Genomic DNA, 17,510 nt, shown 5'->3' with positions numbered 1-17,510 from the left:
TTCAAGACGTCTGTTAGGGCAGCAGAGGGTCTGGCTTAAAAGGGTATCTGAAATCTTCAACCCCCTTCTACTCTGGGACTCTCTCTACGGTCTGAAATTCAAGCTTAAAGAGTTTCCTGCACCCCTATTCTCTCAACCTCTCTGGGTCTCTTCTCCCGGGTTCTCAGTCTCTGGTTCAGTGGGGCCCTTCAGCCTTCTTCTCTGGTATTGTTGCTATTGTCTCTCCTTGGTTTTTAGTCCCAGTTTAAAGGTGTTCTTGCACACTTTTTCTCTCGCCGTTTTGGGGTCTCCATCTCCTATCTGCTTCAACCTTTGTACTGAGAGAACAGGGTTTAGCATCCTTGGGTTTTCACAGAAGTGGGCTTTGTCACCTTGCAGCCTTAGAGTTCTTACTCATTTCCTCTTCACCACCTCTTTAATCATGCTCTTGTCCTTCTTCTCCTCAATGTCATGCCACAGGAACATTCCTCCACAAACTGTGGGTGTGAATCCTTCACCCATGTTCGCTGCATTCAGCCAAGCAGACCCTCTCATGTCTTCCTGATCTTTCTAGCCATGAACCGGCTTTTCTCCTGATGTTCTCCTGTAAACTCCTCTTGTGGTAAAACTCCTGATGTCCATAACCACCCTCCTGATGTCTCAACCACCCTGATGTCTGTATTCACCCTCCTTATATCTGTAACCAAGCTCTTGGTGTCTCAAACCAGCATCCAACCCCGTGGTGTCTTAACCAAATCTCCTCCTCCTCTCTTAGAACAAATCCCTCTAGATAACTTAACCCAGCCACCCCCTTTCCTCTTAAACCAACCTCCTCCACTTGATGACTTGATCCAACTTCCCCCTTCTCTCTTGAATCATCCTCCTCCTTCTGATGACTTTTCACCCTCTCTCATCTCCACCCCCCTCCTGTCATCATTCTCCCTCCAAACTATTTCCTCTTTCTCAAACTTGCTCCAAACTCCTGTTGCCAGCTCCTACTCCAAACACCCACTTTGCCTGACTGAGACTCTGAACATATATAGCCCTGTCTTTAGAATGAATTGAATGCTATAACATGTATAGTTATAGAGTTACCTAATTACCTCCATTTTGAAAACCCTTATGATGCACATCAAGCAACTCCTGTTGGATCTATGTGATTTTCCCGCGACGGAAATGTTTGCATGGGAAATGCACGCATTACAAAATGTTCGTACATTACCCATGCAAAGATTTCCATTACAAATCACGCAGATTTACTCACACCCTCACTCACACCCCCACCATAGCCCCACCCCCTACTTACCTTTCCTTTAGACGTGTTGTGTCCCTGCAGCGCCGGTTCCCATTCACTTCCGTGATCGGGAACTGGCGCCGTAGGGTCCTTTTTATTTTATTTTTTAAACATTTGCTTGGGTGAGGTGCGGGGGTGGGGGAATTCCCTGCAACCCCCGCACACTATAGTATATAGTATAGTGAGCGGGGTGTTGCGGGGGACATCCCCGCAGCCCCTGGCTTTTAAAAAAGAATGTTTTCATTTTCATTTTTTTTGCACGGGTGTGCTGCAGGGTTTTTACCTTTTGCTCGGGTGAGCTGGGGGGGTGTCCCCTGCAGCCCCCGCCCACTATACTGTATAGTATAGTGAGTGGGGTGTTGCGGGGGACACCCCTGCAGCCCCTGGATTTTTTAACAAAAATATATATTTTTTTGGCTAGGGTGAGCTGCAGGGGTGTCCTCCGCAACACCCCGCTCACTATACTGTACAGTGAGTGGGGTGTTGCAGGGGGACACCCCTGCAGCCCCCGGCTTTTTTTTGTTTTGTTTTTGTTAGCTCGGGTGAGCTGCAGGGGTGTCCTCCGCAACACCCCGCTCACTATACTGTACAGTGAGTGGGGTGTTGCAGGGGGACACCCCTGCAGCCCCCGGCTTTTTTTTTTTGTTTTGTTAGCTCGGGTAAGCTGCAGGGGTGTCCCGCGCAACACCCCGCTCACTATACTGCATACAGCTTTTTTTCTTCTTTCTTTTGTTCTGGTGGGGAACTGGGGTGGTGTCCCCTGCAACCCCCGCTCACTGTAGTGAGCAGAGTGTTGCGGGGGACACCCCCCAGCCCCATATTGACCCCACCGAAACACCTAAACACATACCACAAAAAGTTAAAACTTTTGGTAGTTAGATCTTTTCGTGGTGTGTGTTTTAGGTCTTTTGGTGGGGTCGGTAATTTTAACTGAGACATTTCGTCCTATTCCCTCCTGTTAACATTCATATTTTATTTTTCTCCTCAAGACTACTGTCTCAGATTCTTAAGTGGCCCTTCTCGCGCAGATTCATAAAAGAAAGTACCTTGTCTCGGGTGGTCAGTTTCAGGAAAGTCCATCTCCAGCCAAGCACTACTAAGCCACCACAGGAGGCCCATTCTGCCAGCTAGATATTTCCAGCCAGATAGTCCACTCAGTCTGCCTGGGGCATTCAAATTCCTGACGCAACAATTGCCACCCTAATTCTTACGGCACATACACATCTTTACAGGCCTTTGTCTTTTAAAATCAAATAAAAAGGTTTAGTCTACAGTACTCTGTAAACTGCAGCTCTCCCTTCCCTACAATATGTATTACCCTAGAGAGGTTTCTCAGTGCAAAAAGATAGTGTAGTGGTTGTGGGGTAAAAAAAAGGGCACCTTACATTGCAGATCATGCTTCCTCAGACACAGAAGCAGGAACTAACACTAGAAATAACGCACAGCTGGAGGATCTCTAGTGCCGGCGTGTTTCAAAAATGCACGAGACGGCTGATAGCCTAAATGCAAAGACCAATTCTAAAAACTCTGCGGGAGCACTAGGCCCGTGCATTTCTGAAATATTCCTACGAGGCCAAGCTCCAAAAAGTAGCCAGCATGCAAAGGCTAATCCTTAATAAAAATATAAATACTGAATTCAGAATAGATTGTGGAGCTGCCTCTGATAGAAATGTAGGAGCAGACCTCTATGAGTGCACATTAACATCTAACAAAAGAAAACAAATAAAACAAGAAAGAGATATCACCCAGAGTAGAACAGAGCCTACGGTGTAGCTTCTCAAGCAGGATTTAACAGGCAAACAAGAATGTGGGTTCTCTGGGGAGGTTTTTACTTAGGCCACATAGATGAACCTACTTTGCTTACAGGGTTTTTCCTCTAACTATCTTGGCTGTCCATTTGGTATTATGGATGGTCAGAGAAGGCAAAATGGAAGCAGAAATCTTGTTAAAAGGTACAGTAAATACTCAAAATACCAGTAAGAGAATGCACACACAATATATATTTTTTAATATATTCTTTATAGATAGTTGTACAAAAGAATATCTAACTTTTTACAGGGAAATAAAATCACTTTAAGTAATAGATAAACGCTAACATAACATAAGCAAACAATGGGTAATTTCAAACATGGCGGAGTGGTATAGCATGGAGTAAAAAGAAGACATAGAGCCATGTAACCTTGCTATACTGCTTTCGGAGATTTTACCAATGTTTTGCAGGCAGAGTGGGACACAAGATGCGGAAGGCAAATATTTGTCTGCTTCTTAATTTCCACTCTGCATGTAAAATCTCTCTATTTAATACCAGCGTGAGATTTTCATGCTGGCATGAAACTAATGGATTCCTATGACGTCCGCCTGCTATTAGACCCCACTAAAACAGGCAGATGCCATAAATTCTGTATGAAATGCATAATTTGAAGGTGGCATTTGGAGCGTCAAATGGAAGAGGAGAGGCGATTTTGCTTGTTTTTAAACATCCATTTTCCACTCTGTTTTGTAAATGTGGGACATTGAATACAGTGGACCTAAAAGCGTGTAAGTGCTAAGGTTGGTCATCCTTGCTTTCGAAGTCTGTAAGGAAAGAATTAAAAATAAAATCTTCTGGTCTCCAATCCTGGCCTGCCCATAACTGACACCTACGTCAATGCTTCTTCCAGGCAGACTGTCACTGACATCCTCTTTGTCGTTCTCTCTCCGGACCTTTGGATTCCCCATATGGTATCAGTCCTCTCCCCTTTCTCTTTTTCACCCATTAATTATAATAATAATTGTTCTTTTATAATGCGCTTAATACCGGAGACCAGTTCCTAAGAGCAAGCCCTGAATTCGAACCTGTGTTCCAAAGCCTTGTCTTGCTTCCAAGACAGACGTGTTGCCCCTGAGCTATCCCACCGTGGAACCCGATGGAAAGTACTGTTGGCACACATCCTCTAGTGGCATCCTTAATGTCTACCAGAATGGCACTGTCATGGCCCAGGGCCCTCAGCCCACCCTCCTCCTTTTTGGTGGATGTCTTCCGTCTCTCATCAACTCCCCCCTTCTCCTGCCACCCCTTCGGCCCCTTTGCCACCACGAACAGCCATACCACTTTCCTGTACCCCTCCTCGCAAGTCCTTCATAGGTGGCAACGAGCTCCACTTAGCTACCGTCAACTCTCACTCTGACGTTAAACACTCCTGCGACATCTGCCACCTCCTTGAACACTTCAACCTTGATGTCCTCGCTCTCACTGAGACATGGTTCACTGCCAGCTCTGTCACTATTCTTGACACACTCCTCCCAGAGGGCTACAAGATCCTCTCTAAGCCCAGGCCTAACCGGCTTGGAGGCGGAGTGGCCCTGCTCTTCCCTGAATGTGTCCCTGCTACTATCATACCCCCTCAGACCTACTCTTTCTTCGAATGCCTCGTCTACAGGCTTGGTGTCTCTCCTATCTTCTCGCTGACTCTTGCCACGATATACAGGTCCCCTGGTCCAGTCTCCCTCTTCCTTTCAGAGTGGTCTGACTTCATCTCTTCTCTCCAAGCTTCTCTTCCTCTGAGACTTCAATATTCACCTTGACTTTTCTGATTCAGCCTCTGGACTCTTCCGCAGCCTCTGTGACTCATTCTCCCTCACCATTCTTCCCTCCGGTCCAACTCACTCAGCTGGACACACCTTGGATGCTTTCATCTCAGCAGACATCCCATCTCCAACCCTCTCACTACACCCCTCTCCTAGTCTGACCATGCCCTCCTGTCCTCTCACCTGGATCTCTTGGGTACCCCGGCTAAGCATCTACCCGCACAGCCAGTCTCCTTCTCTGTCATTCGAACGATGAAGCAAATGTCTGTTGCTGCTTTTGCCACCACCTTCATTCCTCCTTAAGCACATCCTTTGACAGACTGGCCTGCTGCCTCCTCCAAAGGCAATACAGACTCTCCATCCGCTCGAATAAGAATGCCTATATTCAAACCCGCAATCTCTGGGGCCACTAACTACATGGCTGAACAATTCAAAATCTACAAGAAACTCACCAATCCTTCTGCAGTCTCCACCTCTCCTCTGCCATCCCAGACCCTCTGCACTTCACTGGCCTCTCACTTCATAACCAAAACTCAGGAAATCCTGTCCTCACTCTCCTCTTCACCCCTCCCTTCTCCCTCACCCACTCTCAGGCCTCCATTGCCCCGCTCCCCTTCTCTCCTACTCTCATCTTTCTCGCCCATACCACCGGATGAGATCACTAGACAAGTCCTCTCTATGAAAATCCTCTCCAAACAGGTGCTCCACTGCTCCTCGAGAACTATCAAGGACAACATTGCATCCCTTGCTCCAGCCTTGGCTGATTTCTGCAATCACTCCTTTGCCACTGGCTCCTTCCTGCTACCTCTCAGGCACTCCCTTGTGCATCCTCTCTTCAAAAAGCCTTCTGCCGACCCCTCATGCCTGGCTAACTACCGCCCTATCTCCATTACCCCCTCTCTGGGCACACTCTTGGAGAAGCTGATCATCTCACCGCTGATCCACCACACTGAATCTTTTGGTTGTCTCCACGACCACCAGTCTGGCTTCAGAGCAGCCAGAGACACGGAAACTGCACTCCTAAACACCCGTGAAGACTCGCTCACAAATCTCGATTCCAACTTTCCTTCCGTTCTCATCCTTCTTTCCTCTGCCTTTCATACGGTCAATTAAGCCACCCTTATAAATAGTCTCCGTGATACCCTGGGCATCACAGACTTGGCACTGAACTGGTTGACCTCCTTTCTCTCTGACCAACTTTCCCAGGTTCAACTGGGCCTTTTTCTCTCCCCCATCATACTCCACTCTGAGGCTCTACAACATCTACCTTGCCCCTCTAGCCTATTTGATTACCTCCTTATCTCCTCACTTCCAGTGTTATGCAGACGACACATAGCTCGCCTTCAAGCTTTCCCTCCACTTCCTCCTCTTCTTCCTCTCTCATTCCTAACTGTCTGACTGCTATTCAGGCATGGTGTGCTGCTATCGATCTCTGCATTAATGCCAGTAAGACTGAGATCCTTCTCATTGGGACCCCTGCTCCCTTCTTCCCTCCTACTCTCTAACCGCCCTCCATGGGCCCCCTCCCCTCACCCTCTTGTGAGGCTTTGGTGTCATCTTCAAATCCTCTCTCTCCTTTTCTGCTCACTTCACAGACCTTGCCAAGAAGGCCAGTTTTCAGCTGCACCTCCTCAGAGGCATTCTCCCTTTCCTCACCTTTCCCCAGAAACTCATTGTCTCCAGAGCTCTAGTCCTCTGTAGGCTGGACTACTGCAACAGCCTCTTCCTCAATCTGCCTAAATCCTCTCTTTGCCCCTTCAACTAATCCAGAATAGGACTGCAAGACTCAGGGACCGCATCTCTCCAGCCATAAAATCTCTCCACTGGCTCCTGGTTGTTGGGAGGATCAAGTTCAAGATCCTTTGCATCATCCACAAGGCTTTCTTGGGCATGGGACCCCGCTACCTCCTACTCTCTCTCCCTAAATACCTCCCTGCTAGAGACCTTTGGTCTTCTAGCTCCATTTCTCTGCAGATCAGATGCTTTTCCAAGCATAGAGTGGGAGGTAGATCTCTCTTCCGCAGGAGCCTCCCTCAGGAATAGCCTCCTTGCCCCTCTCAGGCTTGAGCCAGATCTCCTTAAGCTTCTCAACACCCTCCTTTTCTCTTCTTCCTTCCCTCTCCTCCTCCCCCTCCCCAGCTAATGCCCCCCTCTGCCACATAGTGGCTGGCTGCCTGGTTCCTTCAGAGTCATACAGGGCACCAGGTCCTCATCGCACAGTCTACCCCCAGCACTTGGTGCTCTCCTGACCCCCACCCCCCCCAAACCTGCACTTGCCCTACTGGGTTCCCTCCCCCTGTTCTAGCCTGGTGGGGACTACACCCATACTGAGCCCGATCCAGCTCAACCTCGCACTTAGCATGTGGTCCCTCATTCCATGCACTCCCTGGTTTCCCGTGGCACTTGTCCACCTGGCCTCCCCGTAGCACTCGCCTAGCGCAGGGGCCCTCTTCCCCCCAGCATGTGCATGATCTTTTCCCATTTTAGCATTAATGCATTCCGCTCTGACCGGCACTCCCCGCCTCCCACTCCCCGGCACTTCTTGTTACTGCATTTGCACCATCAAATGACACAAGGCCTAGTAAGACCGTTTTTTGTAATTCTTCATCCCTTCTTCCCCCCTCCACCCTCCCTCCAACCCTTTTGTCTTGTGGTGCCTTCAAACACCATTTGCTTTATAGAAGCATTATAAATACCCAATAAATGAATAAAATAAATAAAGGGAGGTGGAGGTTGATCTCACCAATCTTCAGAACCCCATCAAGGAACCAGGAGCAGGATCCTCATTCCCTTGCTGCCCTCTCTCTTGCTGGCAGTTCTTGAGTCCCTACTTTTACTCCCTCTTATGTAAGTTGTCTTATGGACAGGCATTGAGCCAAGGTTAATAGCCTTCTCCAGCTGTCCAGCCCTATTTTCCTCAAGATATGGCTCAACTGCTGCTGCCTACTCCCTGCTCAGTACTGTTCATTCTGTCACTAGTGATCTCCCTGGTCACGACTCTCCTCTAGGGACACAGTCCTATCATCTGGATGTATGTCTTTGCTTCTTCAGCATTCACACCGCCATACATTAATTTCTTCACATTTATCCTGTTATACCTTTCCTTCTTCGGACATTCACTTCACCAGTACAGGGGGAGACCCCATGTACCATCCCTTCTTTTGTAACCCATATTCTTCCTACTAATCCATCCTTGACCCCAACCCTGCCCTTACAGCTTACCTTACCATAGCCATTACCTGCATGACAATGTGAAGATGCAGACAAAGTAGAGGTAAGAAGAAGTAAATGCATGAAGAAGTAAATGCATGAAGAGGTTAATGGCTGGTGCAGTGAATGTAGAAGAGCTAAGTGTAGAAGAAGTATTTAAAGTAAAGTAAAAGGGGGTACCTGTCATCCACCCATCTTCAATCTCCTTCTACAGTCTCTCTGAGTGGGCAATTTATTCAAAGCAGTTCTTGAATGGACCTCGTGTAATATGTCCACCTCCTCTCCAATATAATGGCCAGTGTTGGTAGGTTTTCTGCCACTGTGGTGCATACTTGTTGCCTAAAGACCGTCTTGTGCCCAGGCCCCTGCAGCGCGAAGTAAAACATTCTCTGTCCACAATGTTGGAGTCAGGCGGCAGGATAATGGCAGTCATGGACCTGGTTCACAAGCCTCTCCCTGTTCCTGACAGGAAGTTATTTCTTATCCAGTGGCACCATGACAAGTGCAAGTGTCAGCTGCCTGTAGGTTCTGAACTTTCCTTCAGATGGCCATGAAGTTCCATTCCAGAGACCGTGCCAGAGTAGGCACACATGGAACCGCGATTGAGGTCTGTGAAGAATAGATGTCCACCTGTCAGAAAAAAGTGAATTGCACATCCTTTTTTTCCGGGGCCTGATCTCCTGCGTTTCTTTCTGGGGAGGCTGGTGGTAGTTCTTGAGTTCACTCTACTTCTCCTCTACTGGCCTTTCAGGGTTTTGATTCCTTGTCTTTTACTCATAGATATCCTGTTCTCTCTAAATCCTCCCTTGCACCAGGGCCTTTACAGAGGATGCGCTGCAAGAGTTCTGGGGTCTGAAATTCAAGCTTAAAGAGTTTCCTGCACCCCTATTCTCTCAACCTCTCTGGGTCTCTTCTCCCGGGTTCTCAGTCTCTGGTTCAGTGGGGCCCTTCAGCCTTCTTCTCTGGTCTTGTTGCTATTGTCTCTCCTTGGTTTTTAGTCCCAGTTTAAAGGTGTTCTTGCACACTTTTTCTCTCGCCGTTTTGGGGTCTCCATCTCCTATCTGCTTCAACCTTTGTACTGAGAGAACAGGGTTTAGCATCCTTGGGTTTTCACAGAAGTGGGCTTTGTCACCTTGCAGCCTTAGAGTTCTTACTCATTTCCTCTTCACCACCTCTTTAATCATGCTCTTGTCCTTCTTCTCCTCAATGTCATGCCACAGGAACATTCCTCCACAAACTGTGGGTGTGAATCCTTCACCCATGTTCGCTGCATTCAGCCAAGCAGACCCTCTCATGTCTTCCTGATCTTTCTAGCCATGAACCGGCTTTTCTCCTGATGTTCTCCTGTAAACTCCTCTTGTGGTAAAACTCCTGATGTCCATAACCACCCTCCTGATGTCTCAACCACCCTGATGTCTGTATTCACCCTCCTTATATCTGTAACCAAGCTCTTGGTGTCTCAAACCAGCATCCAACCCCGTGGTGTCTTAACCAAATCTCCTCCTCCTCTCTTAGAACAAATCCCTCTAGATAACTTAACCCAGCCACCCCCTTTCCTCTTAAACCAACCTCCTCCACTTGATGACTTGATCCAACTTCCCCCTTCTCTCTTGAATCATCCTCCTCCTTCTGATGACTTTTCACCCTCTCTCATCTCCACCCCCCTCCTGTCATCATTCTCCCTCCAAACTATTTCCTCTTTCTCAAACTTGCTCCAAACTCCTGTTGCCAGCTACTACTCCAAACACCCACTTTGCCTGACTGAGACTCTGAACATATATAGCCCTGTCTTTAGAATGAATTGAATGCTATAACATGTATAGTTATAGAGTTACCTAATTACCTCCATTTTGAAAACCCTTATGATGCACATCAAGCAACTCCTGTTGGATCTATGTGATTTTCCCGCGACGGAAATGTTTGCATGGGAAATGCACGCATTACAAAATGTTCGTACATTACCCATGCAAAGATTTCCATTACAAATCACGCAGATTTACTCACACCCTCACTCACACCCCCACCATAGCCCCACCCCCTACTTACCTTTCCTTTAGACGTGTTGTGTCCCTGCAGCGCCGGTTCCCATTCACTTCCGTGATCGGGAACTGGCGCCGCAGGGTCCTTTTTATTTTATTTTTTAAACATTTGCTTGGGTGAGGTGCGGGGGTGGGGGAATTCCCTGCAACCCCCGCACACTATAGTATATAGTATAGTGAGCGGGGTGTTGCGGGGGACATCCCCGCAGCCCCTGGCTTTTAAAAAAGAATGTTTTCATTTTCATTTTTTTTGCACGGGTGTGCTGCAGGGTTTTTACCTTTTGCTCGGGTGAGCTGGGGGGGTGTCCCCTGCAGCCCCCGCCCACTATACTGTATAGTATAGTGAGTGGGGTGTTGCGGGGGACACCCCTGCAGCCCCTGGATTTTTTAACAAAAATATATATTTTTTTGGCTAGGGTGAGCTGCAGGGGTGTCCTCCGCAACACCCCGCTCACTATACTGTACAGTGAGTGGGGTGTTGCAGGGGGACACCCCTGCAGCCCCCGGCTTTTTTTTGTTTTGTTTTTGTTAGCTCGGGTGAGCTGCAGGGGTGTCCTCCGCAACACCCCGCTCACTATACTGTACAGTGAGTGGGGTGTTGCAGGGGGACACCCCTGCAGCCCCCGGCTTTTTTTTTTTGTTTTGTTAGCTCGGGTAAGCTGCAGGGGTGTCCCGCGCAACACCCCGCTCACTATACTGCATACAGCTTTTTTTTCTTCTTTCTTTTGTTCTGGTGGGGAACTGGGGTGGTGTCCCCTGCAACCCCCGCCCACTATACTGTATAGTATAGTGAGTGGGGTGTTGCGGGGGACACCCCTGCAGCCCCTGGATTTTTTAACAAAAATATATATTTTTTTGGCTAGGGTGAGCTGCAGGGGTGTCCTCCGCAACACCCCGCTCACTATACTGTACAGTGAGTGGGGTGTTGCAGGGGGACACCCCTGCAGCCCCCGGCTTTTTTTTGTTTTGTTTTTGTTAGCTCGGGTGAGCTGCAGGGGTGTCCTCCGCAACACCCCGCTCACTATACTGTACAGTGAGTGGGGTGTTGCAGGGGGACACCCCTGTAGCCCCCGGCTTTTTTTTTTTGTTTTGTTAGCTCGGGTAAGCTGCAGGGGTGTCCCGCGCAACACCCCGCTCACTATACTGCATACAGCTTTTTTTTCTTCTTTCTTTTGTTCTGGTGGGGAACTGGGGTGGTGTCCCCTGCAACCCCCGCTCACTGTAGTGAGCAGAGTGTTGCGGGGGACACCCCCCAGCCCCATATTGACCCCACCGAAACACCTAAACACATACCACAAAAAGTTAAAACTTTTGGTAGTTAGATCTTTTCGTGGTGTGTGTTTTAGGTCTTTTGGTGGGGTCGGTAATTTTAACTGAGACATTTCGTCCTATTCCCTCCTGTTAACATTCATATTTTATTTTTCTCCTCAAGACTACTGTCTCAGATTCTTAAGTGGCCCTTCTCGCGCAGATTCATAAAAGAAAGTACCTTGTCTCGGGTGGTCAGTTTCAGGAAAGTCCATCTCCAGCCAAGCACTACTAAGCCACCACAGGAGGCCCATTCTGCCAGCTAGATATTTCCAGCCAGATAGTCCACTCAGTCTGCCTGGGGCATTCAAATTCCTGACGCAACAATTGCCACCCTAATTCTTACGGCACATACACATCTTTACAGGCCTTTGTCTTTTAAAATCAAATAAAAAGGTTTAGTCTACAGTACTCTGTAAACTGCAGCTCTCCTTTCCCTACAATATGTATTACCCTAGAGAGGTTTCTCAGTGCAAAAAGATAGTGTAGTGGTTGTGGGGTAAAAAAAAGGGCACCTTACATTGCAGATCATGCTTCCTCAGACACAGAAGCAGGAACTAACACTAGAAATAACGCACAGCTGGAGGATCTCTAGTGCCGGCGTGTTTCAAAAATGCACGAGACGGCTGATAGCCTAAATGCAAAGACCAATTCTAAAAACTCTGCGGGAGCACTAGGCCCGTGCATTTCTGAAATATTCCTACGAGGCCAAGCTCCAAAAAGTAGCCAGCATGCAAAGGCTAATCCTTAATAAAAATATAAATACTGAATTCAGAATAGATTGTGGAGCTGCCTCTGATAGAAATGTAGGAGCAGACCTCTATGAGTGCACATTAACATCTAACAAAAGAAAACAAATAAAACAAGAAAGAGATATCACCCAGAGTAGAACAGAGCCTACGGTGTAGCTTCTCAAGCAGGATTTAACAGGCAAACAAGAATGTGGGTTCTCTGGGGAGGTTTTTACTTAGGCCACATAGATGAACCTACTTTGCTTACAGGGTTTTTCCTCTAACTATCTTGGCTGTCCATTTGGTATTATGGATGGTCAGAGAAGGCAAAATGGAAGCAGAAATCTTGTTAAAAGGTACAGTAAATACTCAAAATACCAGTAAGAGAATGCACACACAATATATATTTTTTAATATATTCTTTATAGATAGTTGTACAAAAGAATATCTAACTTTTTACAGGGAAATAAAATCACTTTAAGTAATAGATAAACGCTAACATAACATAAGCAAACAATGGGTAATTTCAAACATGGCAGAGTGGTATAGCATGGAGTAAAAAGAAGACATAGAGCCATGTAACCTTGCTATACTGCTTTCTGAGATTTTACCAATGTTTTGCAGGCAGAGTGGGACACAAGATGCGGAAGGCAAATATTTGTCTGCTTCTTAATTTCCACTCTGCATGTAAAATCTCTCTATTTAATACCAGCGTGAGATTTTCATGCTGGCATGAAACTAATGGATTCCTATGACGTCCGCCTGCTATTAGACCCCACTAAAACAGGCAGATGCCATAAATTCTGTATGAAATGCATAATTTGAAGGTGGCATTTGGAGCGTCAAATGGAAGAGGAGAGGCGATTTTGCTTGTTTTTAAACATCCATTTTCCACTCTGTTTTGTAAATGTGGGACATTGAATACAGTGGACCTAAAAGCGTGTAAGTGCTAAGGTTGGTCATCCTTGCTTTCGAAGTCTGTAAGGAAAGAATTAAAAATAAAATCTTCTGGTCTCCAATCCTGGCCTGCCCATAACTGACACCTACGTCAATGCTTCTTCCAGGCAGACTGTCACTGACATCCTCTTTGTCGTTCTCTCTCCGGACCTTTGGATTCCCCATATGGTATCAGTCCTCTCCCCTTTCTCTTTTTCACCCATTAATTATAATAATAATTGTTCTTTTATAATGCGCTTAATACCGGAGACCAGTTCCTAAGAGCAAGCCCTGAATTCGAACCTGTGTTCCAAAGCCTTGTCTTGCTTCCAAGACAGACGTGTTGCCCCTGAGCTATCCCACCGTGGAACCCGATGGAAAGTACTGTTGGCACACATCCTCTAGTGGCATCCTTAATGTCTACCAGAATGGCACTGTCATGGCCCAGGGCCCTCAGCCCACCCTCCTCCTTTTTGGTGGATGTCTTCCGTCTCTCATCAACTCCCCCCTTCTCCTGCCACCCCTTCGGCCCCTTTGCCACCACGAACAGCCATACCACTTTCCTGTACCCCTCCTCGCAAGTCCTTCATAGGTGGCAACGAGCTCCACTTAGCTACCGTCAACTCTCACTCTGACGTTAAACACTCCTGCGACATCTGCCACCTCCTTGAACACTTCAACCTTGATGTCCTCGCTCTCACTGAGACATGGTTCACTGCCAGCTCTGTCACTATTCTTGACACACTCCTCCCAGAGGGCTACAAGATCCTCTCTAAGCCCAGGCCTAACCGGCTTGGAGGCGGAGTGGCCCTGCTCTTCCCTGAATGTGTCCCTGCTACTATCATACCCCCTCAGACCTACTCTTTCTTCGAATGCCTCGTCTACAGGCTTGGTGTCTCTCCTATCTTCTCACTGACTCTTGCCACGATATACAGGTCCCCTGGTCCAGTCTCCCTCTTCCTTTCAGAGTGGTCTGACTTCATCTCTTCTCTCCAAGCTTCTCTTCCTCTGAGACTTCAATATTCACCTTGACTTTTCTGATTCAGCCTCTGGACTCTTCCGCAGCCTCTGTGACTCATTCTCCCTCACCATTCTTCCCTCCGGTCCAACTCACTCAGCTGGACACACCTTGGATGCTTTCATCTCAGCAGACATCCCATCTCCAACCCTCTCACTACACCCCTCTCCTAGTCTGACCATGCCCTCCTGTCCTCTCACCTGGATCTCTTGGGTACCCCGGCTAAGCATCTACCCGCACAGCCAGTCTCCTTCTCTGTCATTCGAACGATGAAGCAAATGTCTGTTGCTGCTTTTGCCACCACCTTCATTCCTCCTTAAGCACATCCTTTGACAGACTGGCCTGCTGCCTCCTCCAAAGGCAATACAGACTCTCCATCCGCTCGAATAAGAATGCCTATATTCAAACCCGCAATCTCTGGGGCCACTAACTACATGGCTGAACAATTCAAAATCTACAAGAAACTCACCAATCCTTCTGCAGTCTCCACCTCTCCTCTGCCATCCCAGACCCTCTGCACTTCACTGGCCTCTCACTTCATAACCAAAACTCAGGAAATCCTGTCCTCACTCTCCTCTTCACCCCTCCCTTCTCCCTCACCCACTCTCAGGCCTCCATTGCCCCGCTCCCCTTCTCTCCTACTCTCATCTTTCTCGCCCATACCACCGGATGAGATCACTAGACAAGTCCTCTCTATGAAAATCCTCTCCAAACAGGTGCTCCACTGCTCCTCGAGAACTATCAAGGACAACATTGCATCCCTTGCTCCAGCCTTGGCTGATTTCTGCAATCACTCCTTTGCCACTGGCTCCTTCCTGCTACCTCTCAGGCACTCCCTTGTGCATCCTCTCTTCAAAAAGCCTTCTGCCGACCCCTCATGCCTGGCTAACTACCGCCCTATCTCCATTACCCCCTCTCTGGGCACACTCTTGGAGAAGCTGATCATCTCACCGCTGATCCACCACACTGAATCTTTTGGTTGTCTCCACGACCACCAGTCTGGCTTCAGAGCAGCCAGAGACACGGAAACTGCACTCCTAAACACCCGTGAAGACTCGCTCACAAATCTCGATTCCAACTTTCCTTCCGTTCTCATCCTTCTTTCCTCTGCCTTTCATACGGTCAATTAAGCCACCCTTATAAATAGTCTCCGTGATACCCTGGGCATCACAGACTTGGCACTGAACTGGTTGACCTCCTTTCTCTCTGACCAACTTTCCCAGGTTCAACTGGGCCTTTTTCTCTCCCCCATCATACTCCACTCTGAGGCTCTACAACATCTACCTTGCCCCTCTAGCCTATTTGATTACCTCCTTATCTCCTCACTTCCAGTGTTATGCAGACGACACATAGCTCGCCTTCAAGCTTTCCCTCCACTTCCTCCTCTTCTTCCTCTCTCATTCCTAACTGTCTGACTGCTATTCAGGCATGGTGTGCTGCTATCGATCTCTGCATTAATGCCAGTAAGACTGAGATCCTTCTCATTGGGACCCCTGCTCCCTTCTTCCCTCCTACTCTCTAACCGCCCTCCATGGGCCCCCTCCCCTCACCCTCTTGTGAGGCTTTGGTGTCATCTTCAAATCCTCTCTCTCCTTCTCTGCTCACTTCACAGACCTTGCCAAGAAGGCCAGTTTTCAGCTGCACCTCCTCAGAGGCATTCTCCCTTTCCTCACCTTTCCCCAGAAACTCATTGTCTCCAGAGCTCTAGTCCTCTGTAGGCTGGACTACTGCAACAGCCTCTTCCTCAATCTGCCTAAATCCTCTCTTTGCCCCTTCAACTAATCCAGAATAGGACTGCAAGACTCAGGGACCGCATCTCTCCAGCCATAAAATCTCTCCACTGGCTCCTGGTTGTTGGGAGGATCAAGTTCAAGATCCTTTGCATCATCCACAAGGCTTTCTTGGGCATGGGACCCCGCTACCTCCTACTCTCTCTCCCTAAATACCTCCCTGCTAGAGACCTTTGGTCTTCTAGCTCCATTTCTCTGCAGATCAGATGCTTTTCCAAGCATAGAGTGGGAGGTAGATCTCTCTTCCGCAGGAGCCTCCCTCAGGAATAGCCTCCTTGCCCCTCTCAGGCTTGAGCCAGATCTCCTTAAGCTTCTCAACACCCTCCTTTTCTCTTCTTCCTTCCCTCTCCTCCTCCCCCTCCCCAGCTAATGCCCCCCTCTGCCACATAGTGGCTGGCTGCCTGGTTCCTTCAGAGTCATACAGGGCACCAGGTCCTCATCGCACAGTCTACCCCCAGCACTTGGTGCTCTCCTGACCCCCACCCCCCCCCAAACCTGCACTTGCCCTACTGGGTTCCCTCCCCCTGTTCTAGCCTGGTGGGGACTACACCCATACTGAGCCCGATCCAGCTCAACCTCGCACTTAGCATGTGGTCCCTCATTCCATGCACTCCCTGGTTTCCCGTGGCACTTGTCCACCTGGCCTCCCCGTAGCACTCGCCTAGCGCAGGGGCCCTCTTCCCCCCAGCATGTGCATGATCTTTTCCCATTTTAGCATTAATGCATTCCGCTCTGACCGGCACTCCCCGCCTCCCACTCCCCGGCACTTCTTGTTACTGCATTTGCACCATCAAATGACACAAGGCCTAGTAAGACCGTTTTTTGTAATTCTTCATCCCTTCTTCCCCCCTCCACCCTCCCTCCAACCCTTTTGTCTTGTGGTGCCTTCAAACACCATTTGCTTTATAGAAGCATTATAAATACCCAATAAATGAATAAAATAAATAAAGGGAGGTGGAGGTTGATCTCACCAATCTTCAGAACCCCATCAAGGAACCAGGAGCAGGATCCTCATTGCCTTGCTGCCCTCTCTCTTGCTGGCAGTTCTTGAGTCCCTACTTTTACTCCCTCTTATGTAAGTTGTCTTATGGACAGGCATTGAGCCAAGGTTAATAGCCTTCTCCAGCTGTCCAGCCCTATTTTCCTCAAGATATGGCTCAACTGCTGCTGCCTACTCCCTGCTCAGTACTGTTCATTCTGTCACTAGTGATCTCCCTGGTCACGACTCTCCTCTAGGGACACAGTCCTATCATCTGGATGTATGTCTTTGCTTCTTCAGCATTCACACCGCCATACATTAATTTCTTCACATTTATCCTGTTATACCTTTCCTTCTTCGGACATTCACTTCACCAGTACAGGGGGAGACCCCATGTACCATCCCTTCTTTTGTAACCCATATTCTTCCTACTAATCCATCCTTGACCCCAACCCTGCCCTTACAGCTTACCTTACCATAGCCATTACCTGCATGACAATGTGAAGATGCAGACAAAGTAGAGGTAAGAAGAAGTAAATGCATGAAGAAGTAAATGCATGAAGAGGTTAATGGCTGGTGCAGTGAATGTAGAAGAGCTAAGTGTAGAAGAAGTATTTAAAGTAAAGTAAAAGGGGGTACCTGTCATCCACCCATCTTCA

General features: G+C 48.2%; 1 protein-coding gene across 1 annotated transcript in view; it reads left to right on the top strand.

Moving 5' to 3' along the window:
* LOC138582136 (zinc finger protein 585A-like) overlaps positions 1–17,510 on the top strand; it is a 293,496-nt gene that overhangs the window by 225,095 nt on the left and 50,891 nt on the right. The window lies entirely within an intron of this gene.

Source organism: Ambystoma mexicanum, chromosome 3q (genome assembly GCF_040938575.1).
Source record: "Ambystoma mexicanum isolate Mex_15411 chromosome 3q, UKY_AmexF1_1, whole genome shotgun sequence".
NCBI classification, from domain to species: Eukaryota; Metazoa; Chordata; class Amphibia; order Caudata; family Ambystomatidae; genus Ambystoma; species Ambystoma mexicanum.
The sequence above is the reverse complement of the archived record's forward strand: the minus strand, read 5'-3'. Positions and strand labels throughout refer to the sequence as shown.